The sequence below is a fragment of the Ranitomeya variabilis genome, chromosome 3 (genome assembly GCF_051348905.1).
Source record: "Ranitomeya variabilis isolate aRanVar5 chromosome 3, aRanVar5.hap1, whole genome shotgun sequence".
Taxonomy (NCBI): Eukaryota; Metazoa; Chordata; class Amphibia; order Anura; family Dendrobatidae; genus Ranitomeya; species Ranitomeya variabilis.
Genome location: NC_135234.1, coordinates 49570496 through 49592011, shown reverse-complemented (window position 1 = coordinate 49592011; position 21516 = coordinate 49570496). Strand labels below are relative to the sequence as shown.

The 21516-nt window shown below is 46.4% G+C and overlaps 1 protein-coding gene across 2 annotated transcripts in view; it reads right to left on the bottom strand.

The window, feature by feature from the left end:
- The window catches only part of BTG3 (BTG anti-proliferation factor 3), a 31226-nt gene extending 27404 nt beyond the window's left edge, over positions 1-3822 (bottom strand). Inside the window, exon 1 of one of the 2 annotated variants that reach the window (XM_077294022.1) lies at positions 3551-3822. The gene's annotated coding sequence lies outside the window, so the exon portion shown is untranslated. The remainder of the gene's footprint in view (positions 1-3550) is intronic. The other variant, XM_077294023.1, reaches the window with a different exon arrangement.
- Positions 3823-21516: the final 17694 nt, after the last annotated feature.

Here is a 21516-nt window from a genome sequence, read left to right as displayed (position 1 = left end):
GGAGTTCTCTGCAGTGACGGGTCACACTTTTCTATCTGCCGTCTATGATGGACGAGTCTTGGTTTGGAGAACGTTACCCGCCTGACTACATTGTGCCCTCTGTACAGTTTGGTGAAGGAGGGATAATACTAGGGGAATGTTTTTCAGGAGTCTCGAAGTTCCACTAACCGGAAATCTTAATACTTCAGCATAAAAGATATTTACACAATTGTATCTTCCAGCTTTGTAGGAACAGTTCGGTGAAGGCCCCTTTTTCTGTTCCCCATGACTGTGACCAGTGCACAAAGGTCCATAAAGTCATGTTTGGGGGGAGTTTGGTGGAAGAACAAGACCACATGGACCTGACCTCAACCCCATCTAACAACTTTCGGATGACCTATATAGGAGATAGTGAGCCCGGCCTCTCTTCCATCAGGGTCTGACCTCATAAATGCTCTTCTGGATTAACGGGATCAAAATTCCCACAGACGCCTCCCAAATCTTGTAGAAAACCTTCCCAGAAGAGCGAGAGCTGTTCTATCTGCACAGTGAGGAGCTACTCCATATTCATTTCTGGGAGGAGGACTACAACGTAATGTGCTGGGGTCCCGATACTTTGGGGTAGAACAGATCTTCTGTGGAGATCACATGGCTCCCTATTATAGACATTGTTCTACAGGCTGAAATCTTCTTAGTAAAGCAGGAGTGACATGATAATCTGACAGAGGAAAAGGAATGAGCTGAGGTTTGGGCGCTCCCGTGTAATCTGTACACTGACACAGCAGACAAAGGAAATACATGCTCTGCACAGGACACAGCCGAGGTCACAAGTGCAGAGCTGCACCCCCTGCAGAGTGATGGCGGCACCCACCCTGGACTGTGGTAGGTGCAGCTGATTAATCTCAAGCTCCCAGCAGCTGCAGAGCAACAAAGTAATGTACAACAGGTAGAAACAGTCAGGGGTCAACCCATGTGATAAATGTAGATTGAGGGCAATCGCGGCAGGTACACCAACCCGACCCCAAGAATGAAGCCGGAGGGCACACACTGCTCCACTGACTATGGGAGCGGAGGTCATACATGGACGGGAGCGGAGGTCATACATGGACGGGAGCGGAGGTCATACATGGACGGGAGCGGAGGTCATACATGGACGGGAGCGGAGGTCATACATGGACGGGAGCGGAGGTCATACATGGACGGGAGCGGAGGTCATACATGGACGGGAGCGGAGGTCATACATGGACGGGAGCGGAGGTCATACATGGACGGGAGCGGAGGTCATACATGGACGGGAGCGGAGGTCATACATGGACGGGAGCGGAGGTCATACATGGACGGGAGCGGAGGTCATACATGGACGGGAGCGGAGGTCATACATGGACCTCCAATCACAGGGGGCTGGCACTGATCATATAAGGGACAATTAAAATAGCTTGTTTTTTTGCTATGGGGCCCAAGAACTTAATATCAGGTAGCCTGTTCTGCATGGGACGGTGTGCTGCGGCTCAGGAAGAGATTCTCCGGCTTCATTTGTCCTCAGGTCAATAGAGCAGTTCTTTCTGATCCACTGTTGACCGGGTGTCACTACTGACTCCACAATGGTTGTCAGCCTGCTCCCCGAGGCTTCTCTGCTGGGAGCAGACGGTCCATCAGAATGATGTCAGCAATGACGTCCTGTTGACAGAGCAGAGAGAAAAGATAGCAGGAGAATCGCCGGCAGGAGCGGTCAGTGAACGTCGCAGAGCAGGACATGAAGGTAGCTAGTGACTAACTGCAGACAAGTGCTAATCCTTAGAGGAGAGAAAAACAAAGTCGCAGATAAACGCTTTAAATTTAGCAAAATGACTCTCTGTGGCAGGCCAGGCACGGCCAACAATGGCAGCTGCAGAAGTGAAGACTGCCATCTAGTTAGATCAGTACGTGGAGGCGTTTACAGAATGGGCCGGTCTCACATGTGCAGCTCCACTGTCTATCAGCGCAGCACTCCGCTATCCTCTCCGATGCCATAGACAATGAATGGAGCAGCAGAGCGAATACTCGACCGTCCGGTCCACTAAGCTCATACCATCCGCTCCATGACGCATCCATTACCCTGAATCTTTGGGACAATAACCAGCAGAGATGACAGTAATGACTGATCCCGGCCTTTGCATCGTTGGTGCCAGCACAATCACAATGACACAGCGACCCCCTTCACTACATTTTACAAGGTCTGTGGTTGTTTTCTCCACTGCACTGCGGAGATCTCGGTTCCTGAAGTTGATGGCGCGTAATATGCAAATTCCACCTTCAACCAGGGGGAGGCAGAAACAGGCTCTTTTCTGAGGACAATTACTTTTTCCCCATATGACGCTGATTTATCACAAGGCAGTGTCAGAGTTGGGGGGAAAGAAAAAAATCAGAGTCTCACTAGATCACACTGCAGAAACCTGTTCTGACCCTCGATAGGAGCTTTTTTTCCCCCTGTATGTTATTGCTCCATTATGATTGAGCAGCGACATAGAGGGGAAAAAGGAAACACCCCCAGAAAAAAAGAATTTGTTGCAAAAAAAAAACACAAAATAGCACATTTTGGTTTAAATCCATCCTGAGTTAACTTTTTTTTTTTTCTTAGACTCACTGGTGTAACATAATACACGAGTAAGAAACATTAGTATGTTGCATATACACAAATATGGCGCCTTTAAAGAAGGACCCTCATCCCATCTTCAGCTGGGTCCCGAGAGGACAGGGGTCCGCCTAATCAACACACTGACGAATACAAGATACACCCATTGGAGAGTTACCGGGGGCTACAACGCAGCGCACCAACTACTAAAACCAGCAGCTCTGATTGACGTTAACCCTTCCCCTACTGCCCAGTGTCTTTGGCCTAGTTGCAATCTAGCAGGAAGGAGCAGGTCAGGACCCCGGCCGTCAGCGTCACTAGGGGCGAATGCTTTTCCTATGGATGCCACAGTTATAGTGAAAAACAGCAACACAGGAAAAGCGGAAAATTGTCCGGAGACCTTTTATGACCTCTTGGGGGTGTAATATAAATAAAATATTTATACATATATTAAGCAGGTGTATAGATAGAGACATATTATATATCTCTATACACCCCAAAGAATAACAAAAAGACGAATATTTCATACAAAAACAATTATTCTATATTAATCTTACATAAAAAAACAAAAACTGCACCCATCAGGAGTCCGTGTCACTAGAATAGCCTGAAGAAGTAAGGGGACAGGTAACTAGTGTGAAACTACAGGGGAAAAAATGTATAAAAAATAAAAAAAATAAAATAAATCACAAAATATTAATGACATTTCTCTCGCATAAAACTTCACCAGAGGAAATAACTAAACTGACAAATATGGAGGGAAAATGTACATAAAATAAATAAATCAATCGGGTGGCCATTAAGGGGTTAATCCGCGACCCACCAGGACCCCCAGGGTCACAGTTATCGGGGTTCCCCTTCCAGGCTTAGAGGATGAGCCCCAGACCTGTTACTACAGACACACAGCGCGGAGCTCGGCCGCCGCTTGTCCCCGGAGGACTCGCACACAGCCTCCCTTACCCCAGGCAGTCTTCATGGAGTCCGGGACTTTTGCCGCCGCGGACCCGGGACAGATGATGCTCACGGGAGAAGCTCCCGCCTGCTCTGCCGCGCTCTGACGTCAGCCGCCATCCGGGCCACATTCCACTGCGGTTTTACTTTCCCACCGCTAGATGCCGCTGTGGCGCCAGAAACTTTCGTCCAATCGGCTTGATGAGGAAGTGAACGTCGCTGCCGCCATGTTTGTTGTGGGCAGAGAAGTCAGACACTGGAAATACCGGGCGGTTGTGGACGCTGCAGACTGTAGTGTCCTCTGTTATGGCGGCTGAGCACTGACTTCTCACATCTTACATCAGGATACATAATATAAAGTCACATCCCACATGTAGGATCCACATGTAGGACTTCATGTCATTTTTCTTAATCATGAAAAGCTCGAAAGCTTTGTTGCGTACTCTCCACTGCAATTAGTCACCATTTCACAAGTTTCTGGTGACACATTATTTCTACACTGTTGTTTTTCTGAGAGAAGACATAGCTAAATGGAGCTGTTATAAGCATACCTCCCAACTTCTGAAGATGGGAAAGAGGGACAAAATTTTAGGCCACGCCTCTGACCACACCCATTCATAACTAGCCACACCCATATCCACATCCCAACCACACCCATTTAGCACTGCTGATCCCACTGTTTCATATACAATAATTATAAACAAAAAAATATGGCCACACAGTGCTCCATACTGTATAATGGCCGCACATGATGCTCCATACTGTATAATGACCGCACATGATGCTCCATACTGTATAATGACCGCACATAATGCTCCATACTGTATAATGACCGCACATGATGCTCCATACTGTATAATGGCCACACATGATGCTCCATACTGTATAATGGCCACACATGATGCTCCATACTGTATAATGACCCCACATGATGCTCCATACTGTATAATGACCACACATGATGCTCCATACTGTATAATGACCACACATGATGCTCCATACTGTATAATGACCACACATGATGCTCCATACTGTATAATGACCACACATGATACTCCATACTGTATAATGACCGCACATGATGCTCCATACTGTATAATGACCACACATGATACTCCATACTGTATAATGACCACACATGATGCTCCATACTGTATAATGACCACACATGATACTCCATACTGTATAATGACCACACATGATGCTCCATACTGTATAATGGCCACATATGATGCTCCATACTGTATAATGGCCACACATGATGCTCCATACTGTATAATGACCGCACATGATGCTCCATACTGTATAATGACCGCACATGATGCTCCATACTGTATAATGACCGCACATGATGCTCCATACTGTATAATGGCCACACATGATGCTCCATACTGTATAATGGCCACACATGATGCTCCATACTGTATAATGACCCCACATGATGCTCCATACTGTATAATGACCACACATGATGCTCCATACTGTATAATGACCACACATGATGCTCCATACTGTATAATGACCACACATGATGCTCCATACTGTATAATGACCACACATGATGCTACATACTGTATAATGACCACACATGATACTGCATACTGTATAATGACCACACATGATGCTCCATACTGTATAATGACCACACATGATACTCCATACTGTATAATGGCCACACATGATGCTCCATACTGTATAATGGCCACATATGATGCTCCATACTGTATAATGGCCACACATGATGCTCCATACTGTATAATGACCGCACATGATGCTCCATACTGTATAATGACCGCACATGATGCTCCATACTGTATAATGACCCCACATGATGCTCCATACTGTATAATGACCCCACATGATGCTCCATACTGTATAATGACCCCACATGATGCTACATACTGTATAATGACCGCACATCATGCTCCATACTGTATAATGACCCCACATGATGCTACATACTGTATAATGACCGCACATGATGCTCCATACTGTATAATGACCGCACATGATGTTGCATACTGTATAATGACCGCACATGATGCTCCATACTGTATAATCACCCCACATGATGCTCCATACTGTATAATGACCGCACATGATGCTCCATACTGTATAATGACCGCAGATAATGCTCCATACTGTATAATAACCCCACATGATGCTACATACTGTATAATGACCCCACATGATGCTACATACTGTATAATGACCGCACATGATGCTCAATACTGTATAATGGCCACACATGATGCTCCATACTGTATAATGACCCCACATGATGCTACATACTGTATAATGACCGCACATGATGCTCCATACTGTATAATGACCGCACATGATGCTCCATACTGTATAATGACCGCACATGATGCTCCATACTGTATAATCACCCCACATGATGCTCCATACTGTATAATGACCGCACATGATGCTGCATACTGTATAATGACCGCACATGATGCTCCATACTGTATAATGACCCCACATGATGCTCCATACTGTATAATGACCGCACATGATGCTCCATACTGTATAATGACCCCACATGATGCTCCATACTGTATAATGACCGCACATGATGCTCCATACTGTATAATGACCGCAGATAATGCTCCATACTGTATAATGACCCCACATGATGCTCCATACTGTATAATGACCGCACATGATGCTCCATACTGTATAATGACCCCACATGATGCTCCATACTGTATAATGACTGCACATGATGCTCCATACTGTATAATGACCGCAGATAATGCTCCATACTGTATAATGACCCCACATGATGCTACATACTGTATAATGACCCCACATGATGCTACATACTGTATAATGACCGCACATGATGCTCCATACTGTATAATGACCGCACATGATGCTGCATACTGTATAATGACCGCAGATAATGCTCCATACTGTATAATGACCCCACATGATGCTCCATACTGTATAATGACCGCACATGATGCTCCATACTGTATAATGACCCCACATGATGCTCCATACTGTATAATGACCGCACATGATGCTCCATACTGTATAATGACCGCAGATAATGCTCCATACTGTATAATGACCGCACATGATGCTCCATACTGTATAATGACCCCACATGATGCTCCATACTGTATAATGACCCCACATGATGCTCCATACTGTATAATGACCCCACATGATGCTCCATACTGTATAATGACCCCACATGATGCTCCATACTGTATAATGACCGCACATGATGCTCCATACTGTATAATGACCGCACATGATGCTCCATACTGTATAATGACACCACATGATGCTCCATACTGTATAATGACCCCACATGATGCTACATACTGTATAATGACCGCACATCATGCTCCATACTGTATAATGACCGCACATGATACTTCGTACAATATAATGGCCACACATAGCTACTCCTACACACGCGGCTGCGCTCCATACACTTTGCACACACGGCTCCGCTCCGTACACACATGCTCCGCTCCATACACCTCTTACACACACGGCTGCGCTCCATACACCTCATACACACACGGCTCCGCTCCATACACCTCATACACACATGGCTCCGCTCCATACACCACGTAGACACACGGCTCCGCTCCATACACCTCGTACACACACGGCTCCGCTCCATACACCACGTACACACACGGCTCCGCTCCATACACCTCATACACACATGGCTCCGCTCCATACACCACGTACACACACGGCTCCGCTCCATACACCTCGTACACACACGGCTCCGCTCCATACACCTCATACACACACGGCTCCGCTCCATACACCTCAAACACACATGGCTCCGCTCCATACACCTCATTCACACATGGCTCCGCTCCATACACCTCATACACACACGGCTCTGCTCCATACACCTCATACACACACGGCTCCGCTCCATACACCTTGTACACACACGGCTCTGCTACATCCACACTGTACACCTCCTGACCCCACACAAGGCATTACTTACCTCATCCTGCAGTACTGCAAGTTGGCAACCAGCACAGCCGAGTCCTGCAATCCACGGAGGTCCCGATCATGTGACCCCTGACTCCTCCCCTCCTGTGACCTTATCACAGGTCCTGTGGGCAGAAAGCAGGCAGCCATACGGAAGGGTAAGGGCCCGGGGCATGGCTTAATAACACAAGGGGGCGTGTCGGTCCTGCTGTCTGCGGGAAGCAGACCGTCCTGTGCTGGACAGCGGGGCAAAGGCTCAAAACTGGGACAGTCCCGCAAAATGAGGGACGGTCGGGAGCTATGGTTACATATATATATATACAGTACAGACCAAAAGTTTGGACACACCTTTTCATTCAAAGATTTTTCTGTATTTTCATGACTATGAAAATTGTACATTCACACTGAAGGTATCAAAACTATGAATTAACACATGTGGAATTATATAATTAACAAAAAAGTGTGAAACAACCGAAAATATGTCTTATATTCTAGGTTCTTCAAAGTAGCCACCTTTTGCTTTGATGACTGCTTTGCACACTCTTGGCATTCTCTTGATAAGCTTCAAGAGGTAGTCACCGGGAATGGTCTTCCAACAATCTTGAAGGAGTTCCCAGAGATGCTTAGCACTTGTTGGCCCTTTTGCCTTCACTCTGTGGTCCAGCTCACCCCAAACCATCTCGATTGGGTTCAGGTCTGGTGACTGTGGAGGCCAGGTCATCTGGCGTAGCACCCCACCACTCTCCTTCCTGGTCAAATAGACCTTACACAGCCTGGAGGTGTGTTTGGGGTCATTGTCCTGTTGAAAAATAAATGATGATCCAACTAAACGCAAACTGGATGGAATAGCATGCCGCTGCAAGATGCTGTGGTAGCCATGCTGGTCCAGTATGCCTTCAATTTTGAAAAAATCCCCAACAGTGTCACCAGCAAAGCACCCCCACACCATCACACCTCCTCCTCCATGCTTCACGGTGGGAACCAGGCATGTAGAGTCCATCCGTTCACCTTTTCTGCGTCGCACAAAGACACGGTGGTTGGAACCAAAGATCTGAAATTTGGAGTTGTCAGACGAAAGCACAGAATTCCACTGGTCTAATGTCCATTCCTTGTGTTCTTTAGCCCAAACAAGTCTCTTCTGCTTGTTGCCTGTCCTTAGCAGTGGTTTCCTAGCAGCTATTTTACCATAAAGGCCTGCTGCACAAAGTCTCCTCTTAAGGCCGGCGTCACACTAGCGTATTGCATCCGATGCGAGAGCATCAGATGCGATATGCTAATGACACTCGGCTCCTGCTCGCAGCAGAGCAGGAGCCGAGTGTCATGCGTCTATGCTCCGATTCTCTCGCACAGGGAGGAACGGAGCACAGCTGCGGAGGAGGCGGAGATATGAATTTCTCCATCTCCTCCATTGCTGGGGTCCGCTTATAACGCACAGCACTCGGATGATATCCGAGTGGTGTGCGCTGTCTCACTCGCACCCATAGGCTTATATGGGTGCGAGTGAGCCCAGAGTTTTCCTCGGTCCGAGACAATCGCAGCATGCTGCGATTGTCTCGGACCGAAGAAAACGGCCGACAAAAAGTCGGCTGCTGGGAGCTGCCCCATAGCTGAACATTGGTCCGAGTGCAATGCGATATTTTATCACATTGCACTTGGCCGTTTAAAACGCCAGTGTGACGCCGGCCTAACAGTTGTTATAGAGATGTGTCTGCTGCTAGAACTCTGTGTGGCATTGACCTGGTCTCTAATCTGAGCTGCTGTTAACCTGAGATTTCTGAGGCTGGTGACTCAGATAAACTTATCCTCAGAAGCAGAGGTGACTCTTGGTCTTCCTTTCCTGGGGTGGTCCTCATGTGAGCCAGTTTCTTTGTAGCGCTTGATGGTTTTTGCCACTGCACTTGGGGACACTTTCACAATTTTGCCCAATTTTTCGGACTGACTGACCTTCATTTCTTAAAGTAATGATGGCCACTCGTTTTTCTTTACTTAGCTGTTTTTTTCTTGCCATAATACAAATTCTAACAGTCTATTCAGTAGGACTATCAGCTGTGTATCCACCAGACTTCTGCACAACACAACTGATGGTCCCAACCCCATTTATAAGGCAAGAAATCCCACTTATTAAACCTGACAGGGCACATCTGTGAAGTGAGAGCCATTCCGGGTGACTACCTCTTGAAGCTCATCAAGAGAATGCCAAGAGTGTGCAAAGCAGTCATCAAAGCAAAAGGTGGCTACTTTGAAGAACCTAGAATATAAGACATAATTTCAGTTGTTTCTCACTTTTTGTTAAGTATATAATTCCACATGTGATAATTCATAGTTTTGATGCCTTCAGTGTGAATGTACAATTTTCATAGTAATGAAAATACAGAAAAATCTTTGAATGAGAAGGTGTGTCCAAACTTTTGGTCTGTACTGTATATATATAAACTTTTTGTTTCTTCAGCGATCAGTCCAATGGTAGAGTAAAATATATCTTTTATTTATCCATTAAAAAGTTCCAGATTTCTTCAGTAACAATATTGCATACATTCAATCCCTTATGGATGACATGGTGTCCCCATTGGAGGACTTGATACCTACTATGGTCCGACCACGTGTATCACAGGCTCGTAGTATATTAGGCAAATCATAGTCTCTTATGAAGCCCCCAGATGGTGGATGTTTTACATGGGAGTACCAAGATGGTGGCGACCAAGGCCTTCAATAGATCTCTGGCTGCCAGGGCAACTCATCGGTTCCTCACTGAATGCTGTGCCTGGATTGCTCAGACTAAATGCCGCTGTCAGAGATTGATGGTGGCATTTAAAGGGTTATTCCTATCTCCAAGATCCTATCCTCAATATGTAGTAAGTGTAAAAATAATAATATTAGCAAATACCTCCAATTACAAATCTAGTATAGTTCTTCTGATTCGCTATGTTTTTCTCCTCGTGCAGGCATTGCAGGACCTTGGGTATCGGTGGTTACAACCACTGATATAGTGACAGGTAGCTAGTTTTTAATGGTCATAACCATGGATACCTAAGGTCCTGCAATGCCTCACATGAGGAAAGAGACATAACAAATCAGAAAAACTACACTACATTTCTAATTGGAGTTATTTGCTATTATTATTATTATTTCACCTACTACATGTTGGGATATGGTCTTGGAGATGGGAATACCCCTTTAAGTAGTTAAGTACTCAGTTCTTGGTGCTAACACTGAGTTCTGCTGCGTAACACAGCATACAACTACATCCACTCAGTGGTTAAAGGGACACTGTCACCTGAATTTGGAGGGAACAATCTTTAGCCATAGGGGCGGGGTTTTCGGGTGTTTGATTCACCCTTTCCTTACCCGCTGGCTGCATGCTGGCTGCAATATGGGATTGAAGTTCATTCTCTGTCCTCTGTAGTACATGCCTGCACAAGGCAATCTTGCCTTGCGCAGGCGTGTACTATGGAGGACAGAGAATGAACTTCAATCCCATATTGCAGCCAGCATGCAGCCAGCGGGTAAGGAAAGGGTGAATCAAACACCCGAAAACCCTGCCCCTATGGCTAAAGATTGTTCCCTCCAAATTCAGGTGACAGTGTCCCTTTAAGGGCTCCCTCTGTCACTGCATCAGGGGGTGATTGTGGAGGGGCGAAGGTTGCCATGGCAGTGGGTGGCCTACAGACAGCTCCCGTGCTGCCACTGCTAGGCCACCTTCCCATGTAGTCTGAGCGCTAAAGCACTCGCTCGTGTTTGTAATCCCCGGGTGATGAAAGGAAAGCTGAGTGATCTGTACTTACATTGAGTCGCGGTGAGGCGCCCTCTGGTGGATGAACTCATATGAACTCGAGCGTGGGAACTTTTCCAAGGCTCCAGTTCATGAGGACATCCAGCATGGGGCGCCTCACCGCAACTCAATGTAAGTACAGATCACTCAGCTTTCCTTTCATCACCCGGGGATTACAGACACGAGCGAGTGCTTTAGCACAGCTCCTGCCTGTAAAATGATTTAACCCCTTCAGATGGATTTACTTCGTGGGACGTGACAGGTCATCAGAGGGTTTGTATATTGTGGGTTTATTATTTTGCAGAGCGAGGGTCTTCAGGTGGATTGAGAGATCAATAAAATACTAAAACAACCTGTGTTTATTTCATTAAAATAATTTTTAATAATGTGTGTGTGTGTTTTAACCCTTTCAGACAATTGGATTAATAATGGATAGGTGTCATAATTGACGCCTCTCCATTATTAATCTGGCTTAATGTCACCTTACAATAGCAAGGTGACATTAACCCTTCATTACCCCATATCCCACCGCTACAGGGAGTGGGAAGAGAGTGGCCAAGTGCCAGAATAGGCGCATCTTCCAGATGTGCCTTTTCTGGGGTGGCTGGGGGCAGATGTTTGTAGCCAGGGGGGGGGGCAATAACCATGGACCCTCTCTAGGCTTTTAATATCTGCCCTCAGTCACTGGCTTTACCACTCTGGCGGAGAAAATTGCGCGGGAGCCCACGCCAATTTTTTCCGCCATTTAACCCTTTATTTTAGCAGCTACAGCGCCCAAATTTTGCACATACACACTACTAACATTAGTAGTGTGGAATATGCAAAAAAAAGGGATATGAGATGGTTTACTGTATGTAAACCATGTCTCATATCCTGTCGGGTTTGTGCAGGAGAAATGAAAAGCCGGCAATTGAATTACCGGCTTTTCACTAACACCGCTGCGTATTTCTCGCAAGTCACACTGCTGGTCCGTGTGGAATCTGTATTTTTCTCGCCCCAATAGACTTTCATTGGCGTTTTTTTGCGCAATACGCTGACAAACGCAACATGCTGCGATTTTGTACGGCCGTAGAAAGCCGTATAATACTGAACCGTAATTTACGGCTGATAGGGCCAGACCCATTGAGAATAATTGTGCCGTTTGTTTGGCGAGTTTTACGGACGTATTTTCTGCGCTCTTACGTCCGTAAAACTCGCTAGTGTGACGCCGGCCTGACTCCAATTCGCCCTGCAAAGCAAGAAAAGACCTTTCATTATACTCACCTACGGGGCGGTCCGATGGTCGTCACTGGTCTTGGTCCGGTGCCTCCTCTCCTCCTTCATTTGGATGTCGTGTCCTACGTCAGCCACACAGTATCCCCCATCGCGCCTCTGCGCATGCGCGCCTCTTTCTGTCCTGGTACGGGCAGAGTAAAGTACTGCAGTGTGTGTGCAGCGGGAAAGGTCAAAAGAGCTGCGGTGCATGCGCACAGCAATACTGTGCTCGCAGAGAGAAGTGCGCCTGTGCAGGAGCGAGGAGAGGAACACTGTATAGATGACATAGGAGGCGTCATCAACACGACGCACAGAAGGAGGACGGCACCGGGTCAAGACCAGTGACGCCCATCGGACCGGTGAGTATAACAAAAGGTCTTTGTGTCCTTACAGGGCGAATTGGAGTCATAGTGCAGCATTATAGAATGCGCTCACACGGGGCTGAAAGGTGATGGCCGTAGGTTATATCGGAAAAAAATGGTGACATGGTGAAGGCCTTAGTCAGACATATGCTCATATGTAAAAATACCCGGACTATTGCTTGTCAGTGTGCTGGCTCCCATTTTTATCAGTGATTGATCTGTGTCCTCGTTTTTGCCATCAGTGTTTAACCAATTTTTCTTGCGTTAAAAACAATGCATAATTACTCCTCATTAAACAGTAAAAACACAGACAGCAGTCGGATGACATCTGTGTACTATCGGGTTTTTTTCGTGGACCCGTTGCCTTCAGTGGTCACTGGTGCTCCGCAACACAGATTATTTATGAAGACAAAAAACCCAGACACGTTATCTGCTCCATAGGCTATAATGAGTTCTATCTGCAAAAAAAATGGTGTCTGAATGAGGCCTAAAGGGCAGCACGGTGGCTCAGTGGTTAGCACTGTATGGTGGCTCAGTGGTTAGCACTGCAGCCTTGCAGCACTGGGGTCCTGGGTTCAAATCCCACCAAAGACAACATCTGCAAGGAGTTTGTATGTTCTCTCTGTGTTTGCATGGGTTTCCTCTGAGTTCTCCGGTTTCCTCCCACATTCCAAAGACATACTGATAGGGTATAGTGAACCCCATCGGGGACAGCGATGATAATGTCTGTATAGTGCTATGCAATTAATGACATTATATAAGTGAGTAAAATACATAAAGGACATACAATATATCTTCTAGAGGCTGAAATCTTTACATTTCTAGTCTTGCCCAAGAGATGAATGTCACTTCTAAAGCTGTTTTGCCTAGTATTTTGCATTTATCTAATTATTATCAATGTCTCAGGAAAAAAACAGGTATTTTTTCTATAGGGTATCCTCAAATCATCACCTTTTAGGGGGATTTGACGATTGTTTAGGATCACTGCTGCAGATTTTACACCATTAAATCTGTCTAGACTGTTAAATCATTTTTAGCCACTAGATGGCACTTTTGTTCAGCGACAGATATTATTTGAGCCGCTAGTATAGAAACGCAATCAATCCACCCCCACATTATCAGCTATAGAGAATTCTTTGCGGTGGAGGGGTGGTTCCTTAATGGAAATGTAACACCCATGGATTTAGCTATAAGCGCTTTCTATGCAGAAAGTAGTACAAATACGTTGATAATTAACCTCCCAAATCCTGAATTCTGCGTCTTTATATCCAATGCACAAGGCAGATTGTGTTCCCTGCATACTTAGCACTCGCTGTGAACAATCGCTCATTACAAATGATAATTATCCTATGTGGGAGTGAGGGCACGGCTGATTCATTGGGGGATCTTCAGATGGGGAAACTTGGAATCTACAAGACAAAAATGAAGAAAAAAGACAAGATACGTGGCACCTTAAAGGGAATCTGTCAGCAGGATTTCACACCACAAACTATTTTAATGTTCATTCAGCTCATCCAAAGACAAGCCCAGCAAAACCTTTACATGGCCAGTCCAATCCTCCATTCCTGAGAAATCGGTATTTGAATTGATATGCAAATGATGCTGAAGAGCTATGGTAGATCTGAAACCTCCATCTGTCACCCCAGCTCTATTCTCCACCCAGCGCTACCTTTTCCTGTGCATATGAATAGTTTTTTGGGGGAAGAGAGAAATCATGCAGATGGGTTCCTTGTGAGGTGGATGCACAAGATAATATGGGTGAAGGTGAATTTGCAAAGAGTTTGCAGAAAATACAACTCCCATATACAACCCTTAAAGGGGTGGTCCGATATCTACACTGTCCTTTCTAAATATTATTATTATTTATTTATTTATATAGCACCATTAATTCCATGGTGCTGTACATGAGAAGAGGTTACATACAGGGTTATAGATATCATTTACAGTAAACAAATTTACAATGACCGTCTGGTACAGGGGGGAGAGGATCCTGTCCTTGCAGACTTACATTTTACATTCTAAATATCTATCCCTACACACCAACCACTTTTCTAGTTTGCTTTATTACATAATGCCCAACACTTCTCCCTATCCTGCTAATCACTAAATGTGTTTTTTATTTACTTCCCTTCCCTTCCTGTTATGTTTTAATTGAGAGGAGTGTCAGACAGGATGTCACAGGAGGCTGGGGCTGCACTCACTTCCCTGCAGTGTCTGTCTTCCATCCTGGAAAAAGACATCATCGGGGCGACGCTACAGTTACTTACTATGGTCTCTGGCATTGTCACCCTCTGAGGACGTCCTGGATTCACAGTGCTGATAGACACCATGGAAGAGGTGAGTGCAGCGCCGTCTCTCTGCTTCTATCTCCGCTGCATTGCTTCTAACTGTGAAACAAGACATCATGAGTAGAGATGGGTGGACACCTGGATGTTTGGATTTGGTGGGTTCGGACGAACAGTTGCAAAAAGTTCGGGTTCGGGTACCAGAACAGTACCTGAACCCGAACCCAGACCCCGTTCACTTGAATGGGGGCTGAACATTAAGTGTTTGCCATGCTGTCATGTGCATGACAGCGAGGCAAACACTACTTCTGATCGGCGGTGAAACCATCCCCATCAGTCAGAGAGCCACAGTTCCCACGCTGTCAAAAGACAGCACGAGCGCTCCGCTGTGATCGGAGGTATAAAATATACCTCCGATTACTGGTGTCAGCGGATGGGACTACAGCTCCCATCATCCAACACCTGCTGCCGCTAATAACTGCGAGAGCAGGAGTGGCTGATGGGTGTATTCATTAGCTGCCTCCTGCTGTGTAAATAAATAATTTAAAAAAAAACCTGGTGTGGGTTCCCTTGTATTTTGGATAACCAGCCAGGCAAAACTCACAGCTGGGGACTGCAACCCTCAGCTGTCAGCTTCAACAAGGCTGGTTATCAAGAATAGAGGGGTCCCCACACCGTATTTTTTAATTAGTTAAAAAAAAACAGCATGGGGTCCCACCCATTTTTAACAACCAGCCTTGCTAAAGCAGACAGCTGGGGGCTGGTATTCTCAGGCTGGTAAGGGGCCATGGATATTGCCCCCCCCAGCCTAAAAATAGCAGCCTGCAGCTGCCCGGAAAAGGAACATGTATTAGATGCGCCAATTCTGGCTCTTTGCTCGACTCTTCTCACTTGCTTTGTAGCGGTGGGAAGTGGGGTTCATATTTGTGGGGTTGATGTCACCTTTGTATTGTCAGGTGACATCAAGCCCACGGCTTAGTAATGAAGAGGCACCTATCCATTACTAATCCTATAGTTATATGGTAAGTAAAGACACAGAAAGAATAAAGGCTTTTATTAGAAATAAAACAAAACACACTTTTACCTTTTTATTTAAAAAATAACAAACACAGTTTGTCAGTTTCACCTGTCCATCGTTCTGTCCCACGCCGTAATCCATGTCTGGGGGAAAAACAGTTTTCAACCTGGACGGTGCCAAGATGCGACCATCCAGGCTGTGAACCACTGTTGACTGAACTGCTGCGAGCGAAGGCTCAGTAACCAGTGGTGATGACATCAAGGTTACTGCCGGTCACTGAGGCTGCGTTCCCAGCTGGGCTGAACTGCTGTGACCTTGGTGAGATCCCCGCTAGCACCATGAGAAAAACTCTCATGGTGCTGCTGTTACTTACTATAGGCTCTTGCATTGCCATCCTCTGAAGACGTTCTGAATTTACAGTGCTGATAGATGCTGCGGGAGAGGTGAGAGGTGAGTGCAGCGCCAGCTCTCTGCTTCTATCTTCACTTCTGTGAAACAAGACTTCATCAGGGGGCGGAAATAAAAGCAGTGAGTGACATCAATGCCGTCCCACAGCTTCTAGCATCGTTCTCAAACGAATCGTCATCAGGGGCGGTGCTGATATCATTCACTGCCTCTACATCCCTGATGATTATTCATTTGAAGGCACTTCTTGAACCAGTGGGACGCCGCTGGTGTGACTCACTATAAACATGTTTATTTTTCAAAGTAGCACCAAAAATGAACTGATACATTTTCTTTGGATTTCATTGCAGAATCCTAATTCACATGCACGGGAAGGCGTTTGTTGTCAGATTTGACACCTGAACATATTGTCTCTTGAAGATAAGCCACTGCCAGACATTTCTGTCGATGACTCTCTCTTACAGGACAACAGGGTGTTCGGCTGAATAGGCACTCCTGCGTTTGGAGGTTACTGGCATCATTCAGCCGGCCTCCATGTCATGTGTATGGCGGCATTAAGTCTCACTGCTGGTGGGAGGCTTTGCTACAGTGTATCAGTGAAGCTATAAACCTAGATGTTTCGCTTACAAATAATGGTCTAGACTTGATACCTTGTAGCTGTCAGATGTATAAGATTGATCCAGTTTCTAACACCTGGATGTAAACAAGACACAAGACAGTTCACAGTCAGAAAGCAAATATCTCACGCATAGAAAATAGAACAAAAATGATAATAAAAAGTCGGAGAAATTTTCATTCTCCAATTATTTATTTCAAGGAAGCCCAAACATTCAGTATCCTCGTAGGGTAATTGCAGGGTTTTCAGGTGACAGCTATGGTGGTGTATAACTAAATATTCAGAGGAAAATCACATGGAATATCTTTCTCAGCAAAAAAAAAAAAACAATCTTACTGATCCACTCGGGATCTGGCTGATTAAATGATTCTTAATTATACGGCTGCAGTGTTATCTGTCATTAACACAATTTACCACAAGAGGGGGTTGTTGATTAATTACATGCTAATTGCCAAACATCAGCGTTAAAAGGATCTCATCTATCAAGCTGCTGCACATTTCCCCATCGGTGGGGAATTGATGGCAGGAGATGGGCTGACAATATTATTATAATCTGTCTCTGGTATGAATCCGCCCACCTCCTTATCCCTCTACAAGTCCATGGACGTAACGTGCAGATGTAATAAATATCCGCACTTAGGGCCAACATATCATTAGGCTTAGTGTAAGCCTTGATAATTGCTCAGTATGTCACCTAAAGAATAATTGTCAAAACAAGTTGGAGAATGGGCGTAGTGGGAATAACAGGGAGATACAATAGCGAGGCGCAGCCTGCCTAACACAAGATGCTTTCCATCAATTATAAGATGACAGCCAAGAAATTATAAGAATCATATTAAAATCTTTAGCTGCAAAGAGACCACGCAGCGCTCACAAGTGATCGGCCCCAGCATCTACTGATGTCGTTGTGCTTTATTATATAGAGAATGATGGGATTATGGGGAATGTATTCAGAATAATTACATGGACATTTCATAGTTAAAGACTCATAGAATCACCCTTAGGCCGGGGTCACACTGGAGTGTGCAATGCAAGAAACTCGCGCATCTGGAGCACCCCATAGGGCCGTGGCATACGGGTCCGAAACAGTTCTTAAATGGGAAGGTCACGGCAGCAGTGAACCGGTCCATGGCCCTGGGCGTCCATAAATAAATTGTTGTGTTGTGGTATAAAGGTTATGGTGAAAATGTTCGTGACGCCACCCGTGGTGTTTGGCTATAATGGCAGTCAGATCCTCTGGGGCGATGGTGGTGCAGCAAGGATGGTGCAGCTCTCCACGGGTAGAGCTAGCCCCAGGGAAGATGTAGAATTAAGTGTTAAGATAGTGGTTGTGATTATGCCGGGCAGGTAACACAGCTGAAGTGATGGCCGGGGAACCACCACGATTCAGGGAGACAACAGTACACAAGATGAGGTGCAAACAACAAGGGAAAATTTATTGGAAGGCAAGGAATGAAGTGGATGAGGAAGGTGCAAACAGGGGTATGCAATGGCAAAAGATAATTTACAAGAGTTGTACTCTTTAGCTGGGCCGTCAAATAGCACGGTGCTCCAACTGTTACAGAATCAATATACGTCACACAAGTAAATGTAAACAATAATCAAAGAATGATGCTATTCTATGTATAGCCTCCCTGGCCTTTACTAAGCAGGTCACACGGCTGCCGTGTTCTGTCTGTTGAAGCCTACACTAGGCCCTGACATGTGCACAAAACAGGAACAAACTCACGGTGATGTTGGGGACACAGATCAAGTCCCTGGGGGCCCCCAACAGTCCAGTACGGTGTTGCACACGAATCTCTGCCATCTCCATGAAACGTCGTCTTCTCCTTGCTTCTGGGTCTGGGAGGTGCTCCTGGAAACTGTAAATCCCTTTCTCGGTATCTTCGAGGCTTCTCAAACTAGCACAGGACAGCCACCCTTGCTGCACCTGAAGAGTCTGTCCAATTTCACGAGTCCACTCCGTCCCAGGGTGTGGGTCCTCTTTTACAGCTACAAGCACAAAGTTCTCTGCAGCAGCTTCAGCTCACACAACCTGTCCAGGCTCCACCCCTCCCCTCAGCACAGTGCAGTTCATTCACACAGTCTTTTGCAGGGGGGGCAGAACATTCCATCACACCAGACAAGGGGGTGCTGTCTCTTAAAGTGGCAGCGTGTTCCTTACTGTCCATAACAGCACCACCCCCCTACACAGCAATAACTCAAAGGACACACTAAGGTGCAGCTTCCACTTTTACTCACAGTTCTCCAGTCCACAAACGCCAGCCAGGTGCTGTGTCCTTCAGGTCAGTGGCCCAGCAAACTCCCAGGTAAACTGCACTTTTTCAGGACTCCTCTCACTACGTTGTCTCACTACGCTGGCTTCCACCTCTCCTGCCCAGCGCCTCACCCACAATGTCCCAAGCCAGCAGCCACGAACCTGAGCCCCTGGATTCTATACAGCTGCCTTTTTAGCAAGTTATGGATGGATGTGGCTGTGACTCCTACAGATGCCACAACCTCTGGTTTCTTAGTTGAACCCTTGAAGATTTCCACTATATTGGGGCCGGTCCCCTGTGACCTGGTCCCTCCACCCGACTACGGTCGGCGTGGATGCGGGCCCCATGGGTGGCTTCTGCACTTCCCGTGTGCCTAGGACCCCTTCTGTCCTCCTGGGGTTTTCCTTCTGTCTCTCCCTCACACTTCTCTTCTCAGTCACTTTCTTCACTCCTTCTCCTTTGGTCTCCCAGGACCAACTGCTTTCGCACACTGGCTTTGCCGCCTTCTAAGCTCCTCCTCTTTTTCCTACCTACCCCATCCACTCCCACCACCCAGTCCTATCCAGCCTGGGATGAGGTCATCCTCCCTAAGGGTATGCCCAGGTTCCCCCGACTGAAATGGTGTGTGTTGGGTGTGAATGCTAGAGTCCTGGGTAGTACCCCCTCCTTACTTGAGAGTGGGATACCACACCTCTGGATGAGGTGCAGTACCTCTGTGGCGACTGGACCCTCAGGGGTGCCACATATCAATACCTGGCATTGCCACTGGCACTCGGGACTGAAGCGGGCAGCTACATAGAAATACATGCAGCCGAACACTCCGGTCCAGAATGCCGGCAGCAGTGCCATGTAATGAGGTGAGAGACTCGAGTGAGTCTCTCGCATTGCACACGCAAGTGTGACCCCAGCCTTAAAGGGAGTCTGTCAGTACTAATTACCTATAGAAGTAGTGGTACGACTGTGCAGGTGCCTATCCCACAATAGAAGTGACTTGTCTGTTGGTTGCAGGCTCTATGCTAGGGATAAGATGCACCTCAAGGGGGAGGGGGCCGCTGTGCTGAGGGGAAAAATGACTGGAAAGTTGGAGGAGTTTAATCTAGAGGCTGTGAAGCAGGGCAATTACTGTACTGCTGGGGATGATAGTGTAGATAGTGAGCTGGGCATAAGTAATGAAATTGGGGGGTCAACAGATTAAGCAGGAATTGAGGTACAGAGAAAGACTTAAAGTGCATGTACACTAATGCCACAAGCCTCAGCAACAGGACGGAGGAAATAGAATTAATAATGTGGGAAGAAAATTATGATATGGTGGGGATAAGGGAGACATTGCTGGACAACATATAACGGAGACATGGCTGGATGACAGATAACGGAGACATGGCTGGATGACAGATAACGGAGACATGGCTGGATGACAGATAACAGAGACATGGCCAGACGACAGATAACAGAGACATGGCTGGATGACAGATGATGGAGACATGGCCAGACGACAGATAATAGAGACATTGCTGGACAACAGATAATAGAGACATTGCTGGACAACAGATAACAGAGACATGGCCAGACGACAGATAATGGAGACGTGGCCAGACCACAGATAACAGAGACATGGCCAGACGACAGATGACGGAGACATGGCTGGACAACAGATAACTGAGACATGGCCGGACAACAGATAACTGAGACATGGCCGGACGACAGATAACGGAGACATGGCCGGACGACAGATAATGGAGACATTGCTGGACAACAGATAACTGAGACGTGGCCACACGACAGATAACAGTGACATGGCTGGATGACAGATAACGGAGACATGGCCAGACAACAGATAATGGAGACATTGCCGGACGACAGATACCGGACACGTGACCAGACGACAGCTAATGGACACATGGCTGGACGAGACTTGTGACCGGAATGAAAGGGGGTATCCTCTACGTGTAGAGAAAAGAAGGTGTAATCATATTCACTGACGGCAATTCTTTACTGTAAGAGCAGTTAGATTATGGATTCTTTATTGTAAG